The sequence below is a fragment of the Manis javanica genome, chromosome 4, assembly GCF_040802235.1.
Source record: "Manis javanica isolate MJ-LG chromosome 4, MJ_LKY, whole genome shotgun sequence".
In the NCBI taxonomy this organism is placed as follows: Eukaryota; Metazoa; Chordata; class Mammalia; order Pholidota; family Manidae; genus Manis; species Manis javanica.
Genome location: NC_133159.1, coordinates 84686838 through 84709475, shown reverse-complemented (window position 1 = coordinate 84709475; position 22638 = coordinate 84686838). Strand labels below are relative to the sequence as shown.

Here is a 22638-nt window from a genome sequence, read left to right as displayed (position 1 = left end):
AAGTGTTTCTTTAAGACAATGCATATTTTTTTGTCTCAATAAATTTCTTTTGCACTAAATCTCAAAAAGTGGTATGCAAATTACCAGTTAAATATTGTAAATATAAAAACACATGGCATATGAAGCTAATATTTTCACACAGTTTGAAAACTGGCTTCTGATTTTATAAAAGTGCTATGGGACTGTTACGTAATGTTTTCCCAAAACAGTGAAGACAGAAGGTAAAAAAACAAAACAAAATGTGCATACATATACATTAGATAGATGTTAGCCTTCTGGACCCCAGTAGAACTCTATAATATGTATATATAAAGTAATTACATTGTTTTTGTTCTACATTATTTCCACCCAAAGTTTGGTAGACTGATTTATTAGTTGTTCAGTTATGTAATCAGTAGCTCAAGATTTTCGTGGGAGTTTTCACTTGGTTCACTTAATTGGTCCATGTAAACTTTTGTCTTTCATTGATAGCTCACTTTTAAAATCTTATCAGAACTAGCCTTTTTTCTGCTGTTCACAGGTATTTATACTATTTCTGTATACTCAGAGTTAAAATATTTTTCAAAAGAAATTTTCTAAGCATATGCCATATAGTGGTACTTAAACTATAAGATTTATGAGGGTACCTGGAGTCTTGTCCATCTTTGTTTTACAACACAGAATCTGGCACATGGTAAGGACACAACCAAATATAATGAACAAATACCTGATTTAAATCTCCTAGTGGTAAGGAGCTCTCACCTTGGAAAAGAGAAAGGACAGTGACTCAAGGAGACTCTGTCTATGGAGATCCACGGGACTCCTAAGAACTTCAGTCAGGAGGAACTATTCATTCAAGATGAAAAGATTTGTGTAGAGAGGTATTTTCCTGCAAATAGTATACCTGTGTCTTTCTTTGGTCATTGAAACTTTAATTTATTTAAGAATACCCAGTAGGTTTCACAGAGTCCATAAGGTCCTTATCAAGCCCACAGAAGAGGAAATAAACTCAACATCTTATGATATTCCATAGTGTCAGAGAATCCTAGAGTTGAGAAGACTCTTAGAGATCATTAGTCCAAGCTTCTATGAAAAGTTAGAGATCCATTCCCAGTTATAGAATCTTCCAGCCTGAATCACTCCTCTTATAGGAACTATATACTTTATAATTATATACTTAGGTGCTTATAATCCAAACCAAACAGTTGTAGATCTTAAAGAAATGACTGGGCCTGAAAGAACTGTACATATGAGACAGACAAAAAGATTTCAGATATAACAGAAAAAAACTTACCTAATTAGGAATAAGCTCTGAATATAAAGCAAGGGGAAACATCATGTTTCAGTGACTAAAATTAATTAAAGCAGCCAAACATATGTTGGAGAGATTGTAACTTCAAGGATTAAGTATCTTTCAGGCTGTATCAGAGACTTCTAATTGACACTCCCAACCCATTATCATTCCCCATCTTCTTTTGTAATAAGAGTATTTTAATAAGGCTACCTAAAATTATCATTTTCTTTCTCAACTTCCCTTGCATCTCAGTGAGGTTATGTGCCAAATTCTGGCCCAAACAATATGAATAGAATTTGCATATGTGACTTCAAGGTGATACTATTAGTAAGAAGAGACATATTCACTCTTTTGCCCACTTTCTCTTTCCAGCTGGCTTAGATGTGAGCATGGTGGTGAGCCATCTTCCATGTAGATGAGAGCAATCTCCTAGAAATGGCAGAACAACAAGATGAAACGACTTCCATATTAACCCTGGATCACTGATGCTCAAACTGTTACAAGAAAGAAAGAAACTTTTAATTTATTTAAACACCTTTTATTTTAGGGTCTTGATTAATGCACAGGTTTTAAGACTGACAAATTGCAAAATGTCAGGATCTTAATAATAAAGATATAAATTTAAGTACACCTTAAATATCAAATACAAATATATAATAAATTTACAATACTTTCTCTTCAAGAGCTGATGAAATATTTTCAGATATTATACTGTCACAAGAAACCCTTTAAATAATAACTTAAATTTGTAAAGATTGTTATCTTTGGTTAACAAATAACAATAATGGAAAATAGATAATCAAAAAATATTTGACTGCTTGGCATATATTTATACTTTCTAGGTCAAAGAATTAATTAAATTTGTAATTATAGAGGACTTAAAAAATAAGTGTTAAGAAGTTTCTATTAAAACTTATGAGCTATGACCACAACCACATGTGACTGTGGTCTGTGGATGTCATTTTCTACTAAAAGGAACTAGGGTTCATGGAAGAAGGCTGATTTCAGGTCTGGGTAAGAAATGTACAATATGAGTCCAGAACATCTGTCATTACAGAAAGTAAAAATTTCAAAATATACTGGGCTTATGTCAGAATGACTCAGGAACAAGCATGAAGAGATTTCCACTAGATAAAGATAAGCATTTTGAACAACACTAAGAATAATGTCTGCTCCTGATTGAAACACATTGAATATGTTTACATCCATATGTTCATAGGATAAATGCCTTCCCCACTCCCTGGCAACTAAAACAAAAATTCTTTGAATACCTATGAAAGTTCTAGGGAACCAACTCTATATTTCAAAAAATGTAAGAAAAGAAAATAATCAACCATGTATACTACCCTTCCTATAGGAACTATACCTCAGAATAACCAAATAATGGGTGAGTAGAAGTTTCTTTTTATGGAAATTTTATAGCTAATAAATGAAAAAGAAATGATAAGTGCAAATCACCATTCTTCAACCCCTAAAATAAATCTAATGCAAATAATCTAGACAGTGATCAGCAATAGTTGTTAATATGACAAAAAGAAAATTGACATAATATCTCTGATGCAACTGCACTTTTGACCAAAACCAAATCTGCTCTGATAAGGGCTAATTTGATATGGACTTGGAAAATAAGGGACAAAGAAAACATGGTAAATTATACCTAAGGAAAATAAGCATCAAAATCCAGACTGTGGAAAACTCTAGAATAATAAAAAGTCAGGTTTTTTTTAATATAAAATGGAGAGAGATAGAGACTGAGACAAGGATCTGCAGAGTATAAGATACTGAGAAGACATATCAAGTTATGTACAAATGCTTATACTTTAGGGATACTTATGGGGAAAATGATGATGTCTAAGAACTAATTCAAAATAATCCAATGGTAGGCAATCTAGTCAGAGGTCTATAAATGAAAGAAGCCTGGTCATCAGTTGATACAGTTCCAGTTGGGTAATAAATATACATGGGAGTTCATTATACTGTTCTAGTGCTGAGTATGTTTAAATTTTTCTCAAAAAGTTAAAAAATTTTAGAATAAGAGCGAAGTATATCTCAGAGAAAACATTTTAACCATGAAAGTCTTCATTATTAAACAAGATATGAATTAAACATTCAGCCCAAAGGCTTCAAAAAGAATAGCAAAGCAAACCCAAAGAATATAAGGCAAATTTTAAAAATTAGAGCAGATTTAAAAATTTTCAAAAGTACATGACTTGTATTTCATAAATGTTCTTCAGTGTTGTAATTAGTTCCTATTCCCTCTCTAACCTATGTGAGGGCATAAAAATCATGCAGTTTTACAATCCAGCTTAGCAGAAAAATCCAACCAATGTAATTCAGTCAGTATAGCCTCTTCTTTCTTCATGTATAATTCTCATTTCTAAGACTTTGTAGACTTTTTATGGCTTCTGGTATCACAGAATCCAAAGAGGTGACGGTAATGACTTTTTTCAATTATTAGAATACCAGAATCCTGGTCTTTTTCTGGGACCTCATAGCTATAACCTTAAGACTGTTGACTCTCTTCTGACTTGAATTCTTGCCAGTAATCCAAGTGGTAACCCACTATGTAGCTCAAATCACTATCAATGCACCAAATTCCTCTAGGAGTTTTCTAGTCATATCGTAGTTATCTATTGCCTTACCTTCTACAGATTGTTGCCCTACCTCTTCCCATCCCCACCACATCCCTGCCTGTTCCCTGGTGCCTCCATATATAACCTTTATTTAAGACACAGCCAACTGGAAGGCAAACTTTTCATATGATCCATTTCTTCTACTCAATCAGGATAGATTTCCAAATCAAAATCGTCAAAACACATCAGATGACAGACTCATCCATTTATAAAGGATCTTGACATTCAGCTTGTAAAGTGTCTAATGCTGAAAGTCACTTTATAACACACTCTATAAGAAAACAGCAAATGTCTAGCCATGGTTTATGATATGTATTTTCAATATGTGAAGTCATTTCTTTTCTCCTTAAATGTTCTCCCTAAATTTTGAATTACCAATAGCTCATGTAAGGCATTATTTTATGTATCTATGTATCTAATTTTTTTGCTAAAGGATCTATGCAATATTGGGAAAAATACTTTGTTTCTCTGAGGCTAAATTTCTTCATAGATGATACCAAGATAGTAACAGCTATCTTGTTTATATGTGAATTAAATAACAATGTAATGTGAATTAAATAACAACATATGTGATTAATACTGATCATGTGATTTAAATAACAATGTGTTATTTAAATACTGATATGTGAATTAAATAACAATGTAAAAATTCAACATAGTGCCTGACGCATGGTATATACATTGCATGTCTTAAATTTTTCTTAACAAATAAAAAGGACAAGTATGTAAACACTAAACACATATTCCTTATGAGGCTATTACTATAAATATAATATATTCCTTATGAGGTATATTACTATGCTATTATAGTGGCAATACTAAAACACTTGGGCAATAGTGCCTTAGTCACGGCATTCTTTCTGTTTTAATAATAACATTCTTTCCATTCTCATTCAGAAGAAATTTTTAGAGAAAAATCATTTATAAAGTAATATAAGTTACATTTTTTTCTGACAAATTAATTATGCACTATATGCACCTAAGAGAAAAAAAATGTCATGTGAAGAAAGTCAAAATGAAGCTATTATGGTAGCTTATTCATGGGATATTAATTATGGTGATTTAATTGCACACACTTATAAGATTTTAGAACTAAAAAATCTGGAGATACAACCCAGGTCGTCTCTTCCTCTGCACTTGGGAGTATTATTCATCTGTGGAAGGAGAACATAGGTTCCAATAAAAATAAATAAATATATTGTTCCTCTGTTAAGTCATTTGGGATATAAATTTGACAGAAGCATTGAAGATTTAGGGCAAAACCTTCAGCTTTCTGTATATCTTTAATTCCTTTAATGGGGTGAGGGCAAAAGGTGGGCCAAGAAGAGATGAACAAAGGTATAATTTTTGTTTATTCTAAGGCATAAACTAGTATTATTTCTGTCCTTCATGGTATCAAATAGAGTACAAAAAACATTTATTTTCAGAAAAGAAGCAGAAGAAAAATAAACCTACTGAAGTGCATCTTTGATCATAGGTTTCTTAATCAATATAATTGTTACTGATTTAACTTGTTTCCTTCAGGGAACTTTAAAAATTGAAATCTTTCCCAAATGGAAATGCTTTTTTCAGTCTTACTTTATTTCCTAAATTTGGTGTAGGTTTTTCCAATCCAGAAAAATGTTTTTAGTTAAATGGGTATAAGGGGTGCAGCCAGTAGGGTTTTCTGTCAAATCAAAAGTTCTTGACTTTTCCATGTGTTACATAAGACAACACAGATCACCAAAATCCATTCCCTTCCAATCACAGCTTTCTCATCTTTCCTTCTTTTTCATCACCACCCATTCCTGCCCACCCAATTAAAATATTTCCACATAATACATAAGCCAATAAAGCGCCTCTCATTGACAGTCTGTGATTCTTTACATCCCTTAGACTTGTTTCTCACAATTTACTTCTTTGGAGAGACTGCTCAAACATTTTGGTTATTTGAGGTCTATACAAACCCAGTAGTATCCATCTTAAATCTGTCTCCTACCAGGAAACCACCTTTGAGTTCTCCATTTGGAATTAATATCTCTGCATTCTAGTTACTTGTGGAAACCCAATCTTAGTTAAATTAAATTTTCTCCTCTCCTTCCCCAAGGAGCTGAATTTGGCTGGAAGAAAACAGACAGCATGCTGATTAGTATAATTCTTAACTGTCATCAACTGACTTCAAGCTACAGGCAGTTCTACCACATTTGCTAAGTTACACAGTTATGCTGTACTGAATGGAAGGGGGTGCAGTCAGGTGAATTTTGGCTGTTGCCTTATCAAACACATGAAAAAATCATGAACTTCTGATTTGACAGAAAACTGTATGGGATGTATTCTGTTTGCCTATATAATGCAGACATTTTTCTGGGTTTGAAAAACCTGCATTTCCACTGTCTCACTCTCCTAGGTAAACATTCCACATTCTCTTCTATCTCATAAAACTCCAACATCCCTTAAGCTTCTATCATTTTATTTCCTTTATTCCTATGTTATTGAGAAAATATGACCAATAAGAAGAAAATTTCCACATGCTCTTACTACAAGATTAGCCCAATGACTTGCATCTGTACTTACCTAACCAGCTTTCCTTCCTCCGACAATGGCAAAATAAGGGTGCCTTTACCTGTGGATAAGCCCCGCCTCTGTGTATGAGATTCTGTCCTTGTCACTTACTCTGGGGTGTTCACTCCTGCAACTGGTCCTTTCTCTCCTGCATCATTTTCCTTCTCTAAGTGGACAATTTTTATCAGCATAAAAACAAGCATCATATCTTCCTTGTTAAGAAAAAAGCTGTCTTTACTACACATCCCCTTCCAGCCACACTATAATTTTCTGTCCCTCTTCATGACAAAATTCTTCAAATGAGTTGTCCATCCTCACACTGTCCACTTATCCTTTTATTCTCTCTTGAACCCAAGAGAGGCATCAGAAAATTGGTTGGTTTTACCTTCGAAAGATATCCAAATCCCAATTATTCACACCTTCACCTACTTCCAAAGAGCCGTGGTTTCTCCTGAGCTGGTGCTTCAGCACTGGCTTTCCGACTTCCTTCATTGTCCCCACCCACACAGTCTGAGTGATGCTTTTAAAACAGAAGTCAGTTAGATCATGACACTCTTTTGCTCATAACCCACTAGGGGTTTTACATCAAACTAATGCAATATGTTCTGCAAAGCTCCCATTGTATCATCCTCCACTAATTCTATGATGTCATCTTTTACGAATTTCTCCTCTTGCCCTCATCTCATCTCAGTCACTGCTGCGGCCACATTGCCCTAGTCGGAGTTCCTCAGGCATACTGTGCACCCCCTTGCCTTGGAACTTGGTACTGGCTGTTTTCCTGTCTGAGGTTTTCCCCTTCTCCAAGGTATTTGCTTTTCACTTCCTCTAGTCTCTGCTCAAATGCCACTTCCTAATCAAGGAGGCCTCAACTAATCACTCTATGTTATGTCTCTCTCCCTCTCTCTGCATTGTTTTTCTGCATAGCATTTATCACTACCCAAAAAGTAATAGTTATTTGTCTGCCATCAATTCCCCCTGCTGGGATATAATCTACATAAGTTAGGCTTTTTTGTTCCCTTCTCTATTCCTAGCATTTAGAACAATATATTTTGTGTAATTGCTCTGAATAAACATTTATTGGCTTAATAATAATAGCATATGCTTCATCTTCCATTATGTAATTTATAGTGATTTGTTTGCACTACACATATAATACAAAGCCATGTTTTTTTTCCTATACATAATGTCTTCTGTAGAGTGACCAATGACTCTTAACACTATTACCTGCATCATATATACATTATTTGTTTTAGTTCTTAAAATTTTATAAGGGTTATGGTATCCTCATTTTATAGGTATAGAAACAAATCCAAAGAGATTAAAATTGTTGAATGTGGTTACCATTCACAAACTCCAGTTCCAACTCCTCAAACCAAAAGTTTTCTCCATTACTTTACATTTGAATTTAGTTTTCTAACATTTAGTCCAAAATGTGTTATTTGTTGGAAATTTAATTAAATTAAATAACAGGTCAATTAAATGTAAGTATTCTTATATACCTTTGAAACTTGAATCTATAAAAATAGCAGTTGAATTGACTATTTTATAAAAGCTATTTCCCCATTTGCCTTTAGTTTCTTCTACATTCATTAATGAGAACACACTTAAATTCCATGAAATAATGGAGTTTACTAAACCACGGCATGAAAGGCTGGAAAAATACTCTGTTTCAGCTCAGTGAGACATTGAAATTTCTAGTTTTAGACATATTTTTAGAGAGAATAGGGCTTGATAAAATAAATGAAAACTTGAACCTAAATGTTTTATTCATTGATCTAAATTTTTTTAATAATCCAAAATTTAACATTTTTTTATGATTTATTTTTATGCCACTAATTTATACTACTTTTTACTCATGTTCCCATATCCCCTCCCTAATCCTTTACATTTCTAATTCTTACAGATATAATATAGGCTGGAGCAAATTGATGGGAAAAAAGTAGAAATTTGCCTTACAGGATCTGTTCTGTAATTTCCTAGATGTGCTTCCTCTGCTCCCAAACTAGCTACAGTTTAGGAAGTAATGCCACTAAAGCTCCAAACTAAATGTATGGGAAGATCAAGACATTTGACAGAAGCTGGACTTTACACAGAGTATCTTTTTTGCACTGCTGTCCCTCTCGCTGTTGTTTATGTCCACATGGTTATGCTGTCCACCCAGGGGCATGAGGTCTATTTCCAAAATGCTTGAGAATCACCCTGGGCATGTCTTTTCCCTCTCTGTGCTTTCCATCCCTTCATATTAAATCCATTATTAAATCCTGTTGACTTTTCTTTCTAAATAACTCTCTAATCTATGAACTTCTATGCCTATTTATTATTATAAATCTGGTCCAGGCCTCTGGCTTATGGCAACATTTTTCAAACATATCTTTCAATGTTCAAATCCTAGATAAACAGCCAGTATGATTTATTTTAAACACAAATTAATTCTTATCTATGTAAAACCCTTCAGTGTCTTCCCTCTGTGTCTAGGAAAAAGTCAACTCCTTTCCCAAAGCTGCAATGTCCTCTAGGGTTTAGTCCAGCTAATATCACTGTCTCCCTCTCACTGCCCACCGACCTGAGCATGGAACTCCACTGAAAGTCTGCAGATGGTCCTCTGCCCAGGATGCTCTTTCCCAGACTCTGCAAGGCTGGCTTCTTTCACTTTCAGTTTTCAGTTTACATGACTCTTCCTCAGAGAGCCTCTCCCTGACCACCTGAAATAAAAAGTGATTGTTCTCCTTGGGTGCTGTCAAACAGTCTTACTCCTTTTCTTTGTAATAATCTTTGCATTCACAATGACATATTTGGTTGTTGGTTGTATGTGTCTTTCATCAGACTGTGAGTTTCATGGGGACAGAGACAATGTCTATATTGCCCTCCGGTGTACACCCAGGGTCTATCACAGTGCCTGGCGTGTGGTAGTTTCTCAATAAATTATGGTTGAATGGTGAATGAATGGACAAAGGAATGGTTTGATGAACTTAGTAAAGCAAATCATTTGCTTTAGAATGTTGTACAAGATGTTTAAATCAAATGAGTTTAATTACAGATATAATAAAAATGTATATAGTCATTATTTTTATAACAGTGATTTACATTTTTCATAGTATTTGAGTAAATTTGTCTTTGTGGAAACACCAGTCTTATCACCAAGACATTAACTATTAGATAGACTATAAATGTTGGGCTCCTTAGTTAAAGGTGAAGGCATAGCTGAGTTAGCACTGCAGGTGCCATATGTCCCTTGTGAAAGCATCTCTTCCAGTTTATGCTTCATGTCCTTCTCCACAGGGCTAAGATCTATTTATGTTGTATTGGTCTAGAAGAAGACACCACACTGTCTACTTCCCATTGCCCTCAAACTCTCCTTATTCAAATCAGCTCATACAAACAGGTGGCTGAGAGCAACTGTGTCTGTCTCTACCCACTCAGCAAATATGTGTGTATCTTTGTTTAGCTCTATCAGGTCCCATATCATGTGTATCTCCAGATGGCATAAAAATAAAAATTATTTTTTATTTTTAAAGGTAAGTCCTTAATACAAAGACTGAAGCTAAAACATAGGATACATACTAATGTGGGAAAGAAATCATGGGAAATTTGACCACAAACATAATGTGTAAAGTTATGTTATAATCCAAAAAAATTCATTACAGCAGAGATTAGAAAACATTTAGTCATATCATTTATTCACTTTTCCAAAATACTGCCAAATTCTGGAAAGAACATGTAGAAAACAATAACAAACATTTCTTGAACCCGTGGTTTATGATGGGTACATTTCTAAGCACTTTATTTACATTCATTAGTTGTTTATGCTCCACAAAAATTCAAGGATATAGGTAGTGTTATCCACCCTATTTTACAGATGAGTAAACAGGACACAGATACATTAAGTACCTTGTACAAAGTCACACAGCTAGTAAGTGGTATGGTTAAGATGCAAACCTAAAGCTCACATTCTTAAATACTGTGCAATACTGCCTCTGATAAATATATTATACTCCAATCCATTCTTAAAGAACCAACAGATTAATAAAATGTGAAGACATGCAAAAACAAAGTATTAGCCTTTTAATATAATAAATAGTTACAATTTCCAACACACTTCCAATATAACATTACATTAGTTCATATAGATAAAGAAGAACACTTCGTAAATAGTATATGTTTGAAAAGAACTCTTTTTCACTGAATGCTCTCCTCAACTCTGTGAGATAGGAGAGTATGTGTCAGGATTGAGATAAGCTATTCATAGTTATAAATTAACCCTGAAGTTCCAGTGACATATTCAATAAAAGTTTATTTCTCACTCATGCAACCATTTGGGTCAAGAAGTGCTCTCCTTCAATCATGGATCAGAGACCCTGGTCACAGCAATAAACCTCTGTTCTGTTCCCTCCATCTCAACACATGGCTACTGTGAGGACAGAGCATAGTCACAGAGGCACACCAGCTGATATCGGCCTCAGCCTAATTCAACACAAGTTGTTTCTGCTCACATTCTCTCGATCAGAACCAGTCATATAACCTGAATGCAAAGCCAAGAGTAGTTGAAAAGTATTGTTTTCTTGTGAGGCCAAGAAAGAAAATAATGTAATAAGCATTGTCTCTGCTACCAGCATTAGTATTCCTCTTAGTAAAATCACTATAACAAAGCATATAGGGGACAATGACCTGTTTTTGACCATTCAGCCAGTAAATGTTGAACTAGACCTTTAAATAATCTTTCTACATTTTGAATTAGTGGTCATTGTGCCACAAATCATACACAGATAGTTAACATTTTATGAAGAAAGTAATTCTTTCAGTTGAGATTTATAGAAAGCCTTCATGGAAGAGGTACCATTGAAATTGTTATTAAAGGTAGATAGGATTTATGGGGAAAGAGAATCCCAGGAAGAGCTACATAAGCAGAGTAACAGAGAATAAAAACTAACTCAGCCTAGCCAAATCAGGAGAACTATTTCACATAACATAAGATTATCATGCATAAGTGAAAAATTTCACCTTGATCACCTGATTTACATAAAAGTCTGATTGCTAAGTTGATGTGGACATTAAGATAATTCATTATTTCATGGTTTGATTACTTTTTCTCCTTTTATTTTTAAACTAGATACAGCCTTAGGTTCTGAAATACACCTATGATACCTGAAAACACATTTTACTTAAAGTTTGTTAGTGGTAAAATGTTTCAAAATATTCTCCCAATTTCAAGAATGCTCATTAATGAGTAAATATTAGTATATGATTGGGAAGATAATCTGAACAACCACTAATACAGAAATAGTAAATTAAAAAAAATACTTGCATTCCTTCACTTATTTATTCATTTGCCACTTACCTTTCAAGGATTTATTATGTTCCAGGCAAGGTGCTAGATGCAGGTTGGATATGATTAGATAGGTCACTTTTCTTTTTTAGTTACAAGCTCATGCATTCAATATAGAATCAGGAAATCTGGATTTGCAATAATAAAGACATACTTTATAAGTACTTGTATTTTTCCCCTTTTTAAAATAACTCAAATGTTAAACTAGCAATAAAATGAAGTTGGGTATAATTATACTGCCATATAAAGAACAGAATTTTATTTAATATACCTGGGTTTAACCTAAGTACAACAGAGGATCAGCTTTTTCTCTCTTTGTGTATATATTATCCTGAACAAAGGGGAGATTTGGAAATTGTGGCAGTGGACTTGGGTAAGAAGCTCTTATCTGCCTAGGCAAATTTCAAACAAGATTTAAATTCTGTTTCTATGAAACATGCTCTATTTGATATTATTAGGAAGAAGTAGCCGAGGGCATGGAAACTAACAAAAATACTCCAGCTCCCCATTTGTAAAAGATTATCTCCATTTTGAAAATTAGGCAAAGAGGATTCACTCAAGGACATATTAGCTACATTAAACATGATGCATGTACCCACGTTCACGTTTAAGTTCTTTAGTCTCTGTGGTTACAGAAAGCTGGTGGATTTTGGTTTGACTTACGATGTGTTATAATTGAAAACCAACTATTTATTCTAGAAGGCACTCCAGGATTAAAGAAAGTTCTAATAGCAAACAAAAGTAAATACTCTGATATAAAAGTTCTCTAGGGTTACATTTTTGTGACTTCATTATTTAATGGAAACTTCTGATGTGGGAAACCAAATTATTCCTGGAGATAGATGGTGACACGTTATCTTTGAGAAACTAGACTATGTCAAGTACAGCTTCAAGGTTTAACTGTAGCAGGGATGTTAACAACCTAAGGAAGGGTCTCTAGGTTTTGTGTCTTGAGAAGGAAAAGATTGCCTTCTTTGACTACTAAAATTAACTGACCCACATGACGGTCCCTAATTCTCTTCATGCATTTCTGTTTCACAGCTTTCCTGACCTCTTTATTTTTTATTGGCTATCTTTCTCCTATAGTAAGTAAATTCTTTTTGTTTTGTTTTTCATTTTTTCGTTGTTATATTTCCACAGCCTAGAAGAGTGTGTGACATATAGTAGGTGCTCAATAAATATCTTTTCTGATAAATTAAAGACTAAATATTACAAAAATGCTGAAGGAAGTAATAGTAGCAGATTTAATGTAAAGAATAATGAAGAGAAACAAAAACCTAAAATAAGAAATCCAAAGAATTCAGCCTAAAATATTTTTTTAAATGATAGGAACACTTGGAGAGTTTTTATGCAGTGGTGGGGGATGAGGGTTGGAGTTGGTTTTAGGTTGTAACCTTAATCATGTTAGGAAAGCATTATTTGGTTAGCTCTGTCTTTTCCATACTTAACACAGTACCTACAAGTTTGGTGTTCATAAATAGGTTTTGAAAGAATGCATGTGATATTGGGCTTGAGGGTTAGTAAATGTGTTCTGCTTGGAGTTGAAAAGGTAGGACTGGAGAACAGGAACAAAAAGGTAGATTTGGGAATCTTCAGCCTAGAAGCTAGATGATCTGGTGTGGCAGAGGAGTTTTCAGAGCTTGGAAATGTGTAGTTTAATGTGTTTATGCAACTAATGTTTTTAAAGAAAGTTTACTCTCATTTGACTAAAAACCCATTTTAACCATTTAAAAATTAAATGAGAAATTTGCAACCTAGAGGCAGAGCACACAAACGCTGAACTTCTGAATTAATTTTATGCATAGGTGTCTTATTCATTAGGTAAATTTCTGAAAAGTTATGTGCAAATCAAGTAAAGGAAATTCTAATTACATTGGCTTACGTTAGAAGAGCTATTTTACCTGCATTTCTGATTGATTTGCAATTGGCAATCCTTCCTAACACCTTCACCATTTCTCTGCCCTTCAAGATTTTATGTCAATTAGTTGATGAAGTGTCAGCATTTAAATTCATCAGGAGCTTACTATTTAAAGGATGCCTGTAATAAATGCTTTAGTTATATGAGAAAATCACATTTGTATATACTTTTTTTTTTAGATTTATTTCTTTTTATTGAAGAATAGTTGACTTATAATATTATACTGGTTTTACATATACAACACAACGATTCAACAGTTACATAACATCATTATTTTTTTATTAAGGTATTATTGATAAACACTCTTATGAAGGTTTCACATGAAAAAACAATGTGGTTACTACATTTACTCATATTATCAAGTCCCCACTCATACTCCAATGCAATCACTGTCCATCAGTGTCATAAGATGACTTACTACACTAATTTACTATGTGCCTTCTCCGTGCTACAGTTCTCCCCGTGATCCCCCACACCATGTGTACTAAACATAATACCCCTCAATCCCCTTCTCCCTCCCTCCCCACCACCCTCCCACACCCCTTCCCTTTGGTAACCACTAGTTCCTTCTATGAATCTCTGAGTCTACTGCTATTTTGTTCTTTCAGTTTTGCTTCGTTGTTATCTCCACAAATGAGGGAAATCATTTGGCACTTATCTTCCTCCACCTGGCTTATTTCACTGAGCATATTATCCTCCAGCTCCATCCACGTTGTTGCAAATGGTAGGATTTGTTTCTTTCTTATGGCTGAGTAATATTCCATTGTGTACATGTACCACATCTTCTTTATCCATTCGTCTACTGACGGACACTTAGGTTGCTTCCATATCTTGGCTGTTGTAAAAAGTGCTGCAATAAAAATAGGGGTGCATATGTCTTTTTGAATGTGAGAACTTGTATTCTTTGGGTAAATTCCAAGAAGTGGGATTCCTGGGGTCAAATGGTATTTCTATTTTCAGTTTTTTTGAGGAACCTCCATATTGCCTTCCACAATGGTTGAACTAGCTTACATTCCCACCAGCAGTGTAGGAGGGTTCCCCTTTCCCTGCATCCTCGCCAGCATTTGTGGTTCTTAGTCTTTTCTATGCTGGCCATCCTTACTGGTGTGAGGTGATATCTCACTGTGGTTTTAATTTGCATTTCCCTGATGATTAATGATGTGGAGCATCTTTTCATGTGTCTGTTGGCCATGTGAATTTCTTCTCTGGAGAACTATCTCTTCATATTGGATATACTGTTTCATAAGGAGCAATGAACATGTATTATAAAGTCTCAGAAGTTGTTTAGCATCATAAGTATCATTAAAACATAGGATATAAGATAATAGCTGCTTAAAACAACAAATGTTGACAAAGTAAGGTATATAATGCTTTTCATCAGTGTCAAAATTTGGTGAGCTATTATGATTTCTGAACTCACATTTTCCAAGACTGGGGACTTGATATAGAAACTTAGAAATGTCATTGATTTTCTTCCATTTCATTCTCTTTAATCATAAAATAAGCTTAATATTTTTATTATGGGGATATTTTAATTATGTGTTTTTGTGTGGATAAATGTGTGCTCACCATATACACATACACATAAGCTATTGATCAATTTATCTTACTTTTTGTTTCTTCTTAGAATACCTTTAGTGCACAGTCTGAGTTCGCTTGAACCAATTGATATCTTCAAGAAAGTATTTTGTACACCATCTACATGAAACATTGGGGAAATAAGTTTGAATGCACATTGAACATAACTCAGTGAGTCCTGCAAGCAGTGATCCAAGACCAACCTGAGAGGGAAGACCTAGGCGAGCAGGAATCCTTGTAGATCCTCCAGTACCAGCTAAAGCTGTGCAGTCAGTACTAATAAGAATGTGTCCTCTGCTCCAAATATAATTGGATTTATTTGATTATATATTGATACAGTTTTCCTGCTTTTTCCTATCTTCTGAAAAACATAGACAAAAGTGTAAGCAATATGACTGAGTTGGGCCTTGGGCACCAACTCTTTTTTTCTAGACCAAATGCACTTCTTAACTTCTTCACCCTTTCTCAGCTCTACCTTTTCTCGCACCAAAAGTCATGATTTTAGTACTGATGGTCTAAATTTCTCTCCTTAGGCATTCCTGCTAACGATATGGGCAGAATCAGCATGGGCATTTTACTATATCATTATTCACAGACTTGATCTTTGCATAGATTAAATATAACTAGAGATGAGATTAAATTAAATAGGGAAATGTTATTATATAGTTCTCATATGTGAACATTCAAAGTAGACTAGAATATGTTGCAGTAACAAAAATCCCTAAAAATCTCAGTAGCTTTAAGCAACTAAAGTTTGGATTTCGTTTGTTGCCTTTTTTGTCTTCCTTACCCCTAGAGCATATCCATTTCAGGTCGTTAGTGAGCTCTATTCCTTGCTGCCTTCATTTGGGGGTGCACAATGATATTGTTTCATGTCCAGGAAAGCCAGCACCATCTCCTGACAGCTGCCACCTGGAAGTGGCATGCTCAGATCCCTTCATGCTGCGCTGGCCAGAGTACATCGCATAACCATGCCCTGCCTCAAAGGGATGGAGAGTGCAGTCCCTGCAGGTGCCTGCAAGGAGGAAAGTTACAAGTCACAAGTGCTCTCATAACTACCTCACCCTGAAATGAACAAGAGTTATGTGCATGTAATTTATTGTAAATATAAATTTTTGGTTTAAACTAGTTCAAATGCATTTTGGAAAGAATAAAGCACTGTATAAACTTAGGTATTATTACTATTATTCATATATTTTAGACATGATATGATCATTAGAATGGAGAATTTGGTAGTTATAATAAATGACTCACTTTAAAGTGGCCCTTGATTTTTTTCTCACTCATAATTGAGTGCTCCTGTCTTCCTAATACTAGGTACACAGAGATAAACTAGTCACTCAAGAAAATTACAACAACCAAATAGAAGTCATTAATACATTAACAATTATGGTAGATTACATTAAATATGATGACAGAAACAAATACAGGATGCAAAGAACACACTGAAGAGAGAAATTTCACAAGGAGGTCAGAATGATTTTGTGTACCCAGATAGATTGCAAAGAGTAGATGACTTTGAGATGTTTTAAATACTGAATAGAAAGTTTTAGGGATAAGGATGGCCTGGGCAAAGGGAATACCATATCCGAAAGGACAGAAGCATGCAAGTTTATATGATGGTGAGAAATTGCAAGGAGTTCTAAATGGCTGGAAAATAGATTTATGGGGGCAAGGGGTACAAGCAGCAAAATATGAGTGAATAGTGGCATGTAGGGCTAAGGTAAGACTGTCTCACAACAATACTTCAAGCAATTTTTCTAAAATATGAAAATATCATACACTCAAAGATATTGGTAATATTTATGGTGAGTGCCCCTAAATGATGATTCAGAAATGCAACTATTCAGTATTCATTCATTCATTTATTCATCCACTGATTTTTGGTTTAGGGCATTCATGTAACAGATATTTTTTCTATGCATAGCACTATATTAAGTGCCATGAGAAGCAAAGGTGAATATTATATAGATTTTTTTTCTGAAGGAACTCTAGAGACCAAAAAAAATAAGTAAGACCCATACACAGATAATTGGTGCAATGTGGCCTGTGTCTAAAGGAATAAAAGGAAAACAGATTGATGCTTATGGTAATAAATGGTTTCTAGAAAAGGTATTATTCAGGCTGGCCTACTGAAGGTTAGATTTACTTTAGAATTTCAGAGATATTTGAGGTAGAAGTAAATAAGGTAAGCAGAAATATATATTCCAGACAATCTGTTCAATTTTGTTTTTATTGTTACTGTTTACTTAAATCAGTCAAAATTATGAGTCAGGCTAATTTTTAACTAAGCAGCTTATTCCAGCAAAAACAATCAGATAACCCTGAATTTATTTTGCATACAAATGAGCTTTCAATTCATCAGCTACTCCTATTTAGTTACTTTTTTTCTGACTTGTGGAACAAATATTGACAGTCTTTCTATCACCAATATTTCCAGAAAATTAAAATTTGGTAGCATTCCAAGGTTTTCAAATTTTATCAGAGAAAACAGTAATGGACAGTAATTAAATGGATGTGTAGATTTTGCAGAAAATGTTACATCTTACAACTTGATAGTTGATAAAGTGCTTTCATTATATTATTGCATTTCACTAATTTATTAATCATTTGAGCATTTATTGTGTTCCAGAAAATGTACCAAATGATCAATAATAATATCAAATTCATTAAGCCTTTCAGTTTGACCGACACTGAACTGCTTGCTATATATACTTTATCTCATTTCATCCTCAAAATGACAATAGGAGATAAGCATTATATTCTCATTTGATAAATGAGAAAATTTAAATGTAGAGAGTTTAGGAATCTGCCCAAAGTCATATAAAAATATGTGGACATCCAAGATTCAAACCCAGATTTGCCTTTCCAAAATCAGTGCTCTTAATTGCCCTACATACTAATGAAGAAATAATGATATAGGAGGGACTGGAGAAGTAGGAGACATTATCGTATAAGAAGAAATCGAGAGGTTAAATGTCCACTTAATGCCAAACGTCTATCCTACCAAAGTGTCTGGGCTTGAACCCAGACCACCTAATTCTAACTCTGTTCTTTCCTGTGAAATCACAGCTGCCTGCTATTGGCACTATTTCAGGAAGATGGCATTTAGAACTAGAGATGACACCTATAATTTACTGAGATGACAATATCCTTGAACTCAGGTTTTAGTCCACATGTACTCCAGTGCTCCGGCGTGCACCAGGGGACAGACTGCAGTGGCTGAGAGCCCAACCTCTTAGTCAGGTAGAGCAGGTTCATATTTTGTTTCTGCCCTTTCCTATCTGTGATCCCAGGCAAACTGCTTAAACTCACTAAACCTCAGTATTACTATTTATAAAATGGACATAATAGTATCTGACCTGTAAAACTGTGAGGATCGAATGTGAAAAGCCATGAAAAATGCTTAGACTAGTCTCGAATGCATATTACATAGCCTTCAAGAACTGGCTATTATTTTATACCACCAGATGTATTAGTTTCCTAAGGTCACCTCAACAAAGTTCCAAAAACTTGGAGGCTTAAAACAATAGAAATTTGTTGCTTCACAGTTTTAGAGGTCCAAACGTAACATGTTGACAATATTGTGCTCTCTCTGATGCATTCTAGGGGAAGAATCTTTCCTTGCCTCTTTTAGCTTCTGCGGTTTGATGGCAATCTTTGGCATTCTTTGGCTGGTAGATACATTACTCCAGTCATATGATGTCTTCTCTCTGTGTGTCCTCACGTCATCTTCCCTCTGAGAATGTCTGTCTCTGTGTTCAAATTTCCCCTTTTATAAGGACACCAGTCATACTGGATTACAGTCCACTCTTATGACTTCACTTTAAAGAGATTACCTCTGTAAAGACCCACTTTCCAAATACAGTTACATTTTGAGGTTCTGAAGATTAGGGCTTCGACACACACACGCACACATATATTTTAGTGGGGGGTGGGAGCTACCATTCTACCTATACATGAAGCATCTACGTTTAACACTGCTTCTTAAAGGAGTCATGTAACTTAAAATCTCCCAACCCGTAAGGGCTGTGAAAAAGTACTTTCCTGAGAACTGTCCCTTGTGTGCCCTACTTTTCTTTACCTAGCTTCTCTTGACAGCCTCGATTGAGATTTGCCTCTTGGGTCTGGTTTAGCTTTTGTCTTGGTCTAATTAGGGGAGCCACTTGCTGACCTACAGCTTACATCCCCAGTAGGCCCCAGTTCTGCTTTTCCTGCTTCAATACCTGCCTCTGGTGATGGGACTGCCTCCCTTGGAGGCTGACCTTGTCCTCATTTTACCTTCATTAATCCTCTGTTGACATAAATGATGGCAGTAACAGTTCATATTCATTGAAAGCTCTTTTGAGTTAGGAGTTATGCCAAACACTTCATTGTTATTGCCTCATTTAATTCCACAACATCCTATGTGTTGTGTTGGCCATTATACAAAGGAGGAAACTGAGGTTCAGATAGGTTAAATTGTTCAAAATAGTGCAGCTAGGAAAAGACAAAACAGGAATGTAAGTCTGAGTGTGCTTAACACCAAAGATTGGTTCTCAATTATATAGTTTCTGCTGTAAAGGAGTACACAGTGTTTTAGAGAAATAAGATCATGAAAGCAATAATTATAGAAAGTAAAATGAGTGGAATAAGAAGTAAAGTTAGAAAACTATGTGAACAAGCAGGAAGGGTTCTAATTCCCGTGAGGGTTATCAGAGAAGGCTCCCAGAGGATTATACTTCATCTACCGTATGTGGAAGCGTGTGTCATGAGCAGAGACAGGCAAAAGAAGAGGGATGAGGTAGCATGCAGCAGTCTGAAATCTCAGAGATGATAGAGGAGAGAATACACCAAGAGAAGATGGCATTAAAAATTCTTATTTAAGCAAGGAAATGACATGATCTGTTCAAATGCTGGGAGAGTCATACTGAAAGAAATGTGGAAAGGAGATTAGAGTCACACATTGAGAGGTAGGGCATGTCTATTCCATGAAGTAAACAAGAAATGAGGAGGCTTGAACTAAGATGGGTAGCTGAGGGGATGGAGGAAGAAGGGCTTCAGAGAGAGCATGAATAATTCATGGCATTTGAACCTGATTTAATGTGCACATGAAAGAGAAGGTAAACAATGAAATAACTTCCAAGCTTCCAGTCAGGTGCCTAGATGGATGCAAAGTCATGCTTTTAATTGGAATAGGGAATGAGAAGGAAAACCATGAGTGGAAAAGGTGGAAGCCAATTCTGCCTGGCATTCCGAATATGTTGCGTGACATCTGAGAGGTATGTTAGTGAAGATGAGCATCAGGCAGTTGGACATGTGGGCCCAGAGGTCAGAGCATCACTATAATCACTTCGAAACTGGTCTCCTTGCTTCTGCGTCTGCCCTTCTCCATCCTTCTGCAGTCTATGCTCTACACAGTTAGATATTACCACTTCCCTCCTTCTCATCTCATTTAAAGCCAAACCCAAGGCCTGTCAGTGACCTCTAAGGCCAGACATAATCTGGTGCCCTGTGAATCTCTCTCCTACTCCTCTTCCCCTCCCACACTCCACTCTAGTCATGCCAACCCTGCTACTTTTTATTCAAGCCAGACAAGTTCTACATCAAGGCCTTTTCACTTGCTGTTTCTTTGACTTGGAATGTTCTTTCCCCCTAGATATAAGTATGGCTGGTTCACTCACTTCTTATAGACCTTTCTTCTCAGTGGGGTCCACCTTGACCATTGTATCTAAAATTTCAACTCCCACCTAATATTTGAAGTCCTCCTCTGCTTTATTTTTTCTCCCTTGTGCTTATTGCTACTTAACCTACACTACAGTTTGCTTACCTATCTTGTTTATCTGCTCAACTGTAAGTTCCGTGGGAACAGGAATTTTGTCTGCTTTTGCTCAATGCTCTATCCCCAGTGTCTAGATGAGTGCCTGCACACAGTAGGTATGCATTAAATATTTGAATAAATGACTGCATGGGTAAACCTGGTCAAGATGTATATTATATATGTATATTTTATTCATTTATTCAGCAATTATTTCTTGAATATCTATCTTATGTGCCAAGCATTGTTCTAAGTTCCAGGAAATAACAAAATAGATCATATGTCCACCATCATGGAGCTTACTTCCTAATTAGAGAGAGTAAAAATAACAGGCAGACAATTAAATATACCAGATGCCAGAAGGTAATAGTCTGTATGGAAAAAAATAAAGTGAGCTAAGAATAATGGATTTCAGAATCATGAATATAAAATGTTGGATTCCCATGTGAAAATGAGGGCCCCTACAGCCAGAATTATTGCAGGCTTTCTCCAGACCACCATGATAAAGCAATATGGCAATAAAGCAAGTCAAGTGAACGGTTTGGCTTCCCAGTGCATACAAAAGTATGTTTGCTCTATTAAGTATGCAATAGCATGTGTCTATAAAAACAATGAACAAACCTTAATTTAAATATACTTTATGGACACAGAGGCACAAAGTGAATAAATGTTGGAAAAATGGCTCTGATAGGCTTGCTCTATCGGGGGGTTGACACAAACCTTCAATTTGTAAAGAGTGCAATATCTGCAAAGTACATTAAAGCAAAATGCAGTAAAACAAAATATGCCTACATGTAGTTTGTGATATGAGGAAACATATCACACTTTTCAAGAAGCTCTGCTTTAAGTTAAAAATAATAGAGAAAAAAAAGAAAGTAATGTAAATAGAGAAACCATGAGAACTGCATTAGAATTTTTCTGTATACAATCAGGAACTTGAAGCACAGCTTGCACTCTGTACACACACACACACACACACACACACACTCCACACACTCACACACAAACACATCCCCACAATAGTTTCATTCATTAATAACCTTAATTTTTAAGCAAAAATGAAGTTCTTAGAAGCTTACATACCTGTGAAAGTTTGGGCCAGGATTCATGGTCAGCAAGCTGCAAGTTCAGTTTTACCCACAGGTTTAATGAAAACAAACATAGGTCAGTTACAACATACATATTAACAGTAAGAATAATAGTAGCAACTTATGTTGATTGATTACTTACAGGAGGTCAAATACTATGACAATTACTTTAAATTTATTTGTCTTCATTTTATAGATGTGGAAACTGTTAAATAATTGCTCAAGTTTACAGAGCTTGATAATAGGGGGAGTCTAGTACCATGATGTTGTTCAAGTAATTGTACATTAGCGATATTAAAAAAAAAAAACAGAAGGAAAAGAAAGAAAAAGCAGAGCTGAGATTCAAATGCAATCTTTTAACTTTACGATTCTACTATACCAGGCTACCTAAACCGTATAGTACTTTAGTGTCTTATGCTAATCCAATTTGTGGAAAAATTCCAAGTGGATCAGAGGCCAAAATGTAAAATACATGAAACCATATATG

General features: G+C 35.1%; 1 protein-coding gene across 1 annotated transcript in view; it reads right to left on the bottom strand.

Annotated features, from left to right (window-relative positions):
* Nucleotides 1-10097: 10097 nt before the first annotated feature.
* The window catches only part of LOC108400423 (uncharacterized), a 116969-nt gene continuing 104428 nt past the window's right edge, over nt 10098-22638 (bottom strand). The window contains exons 6-7 of the mRNA XM_073232861.1: nt 22147-22182; nt 10098-16281 (exon numbers count right to left, since the gene is read on the bottom strand). The gene's annotated coding sequence lies outside the window, so the exon portion shown is untranslated. The remainder of the gene's footprint in view (nt 16282-22146; nt 22183-22638) is intronic.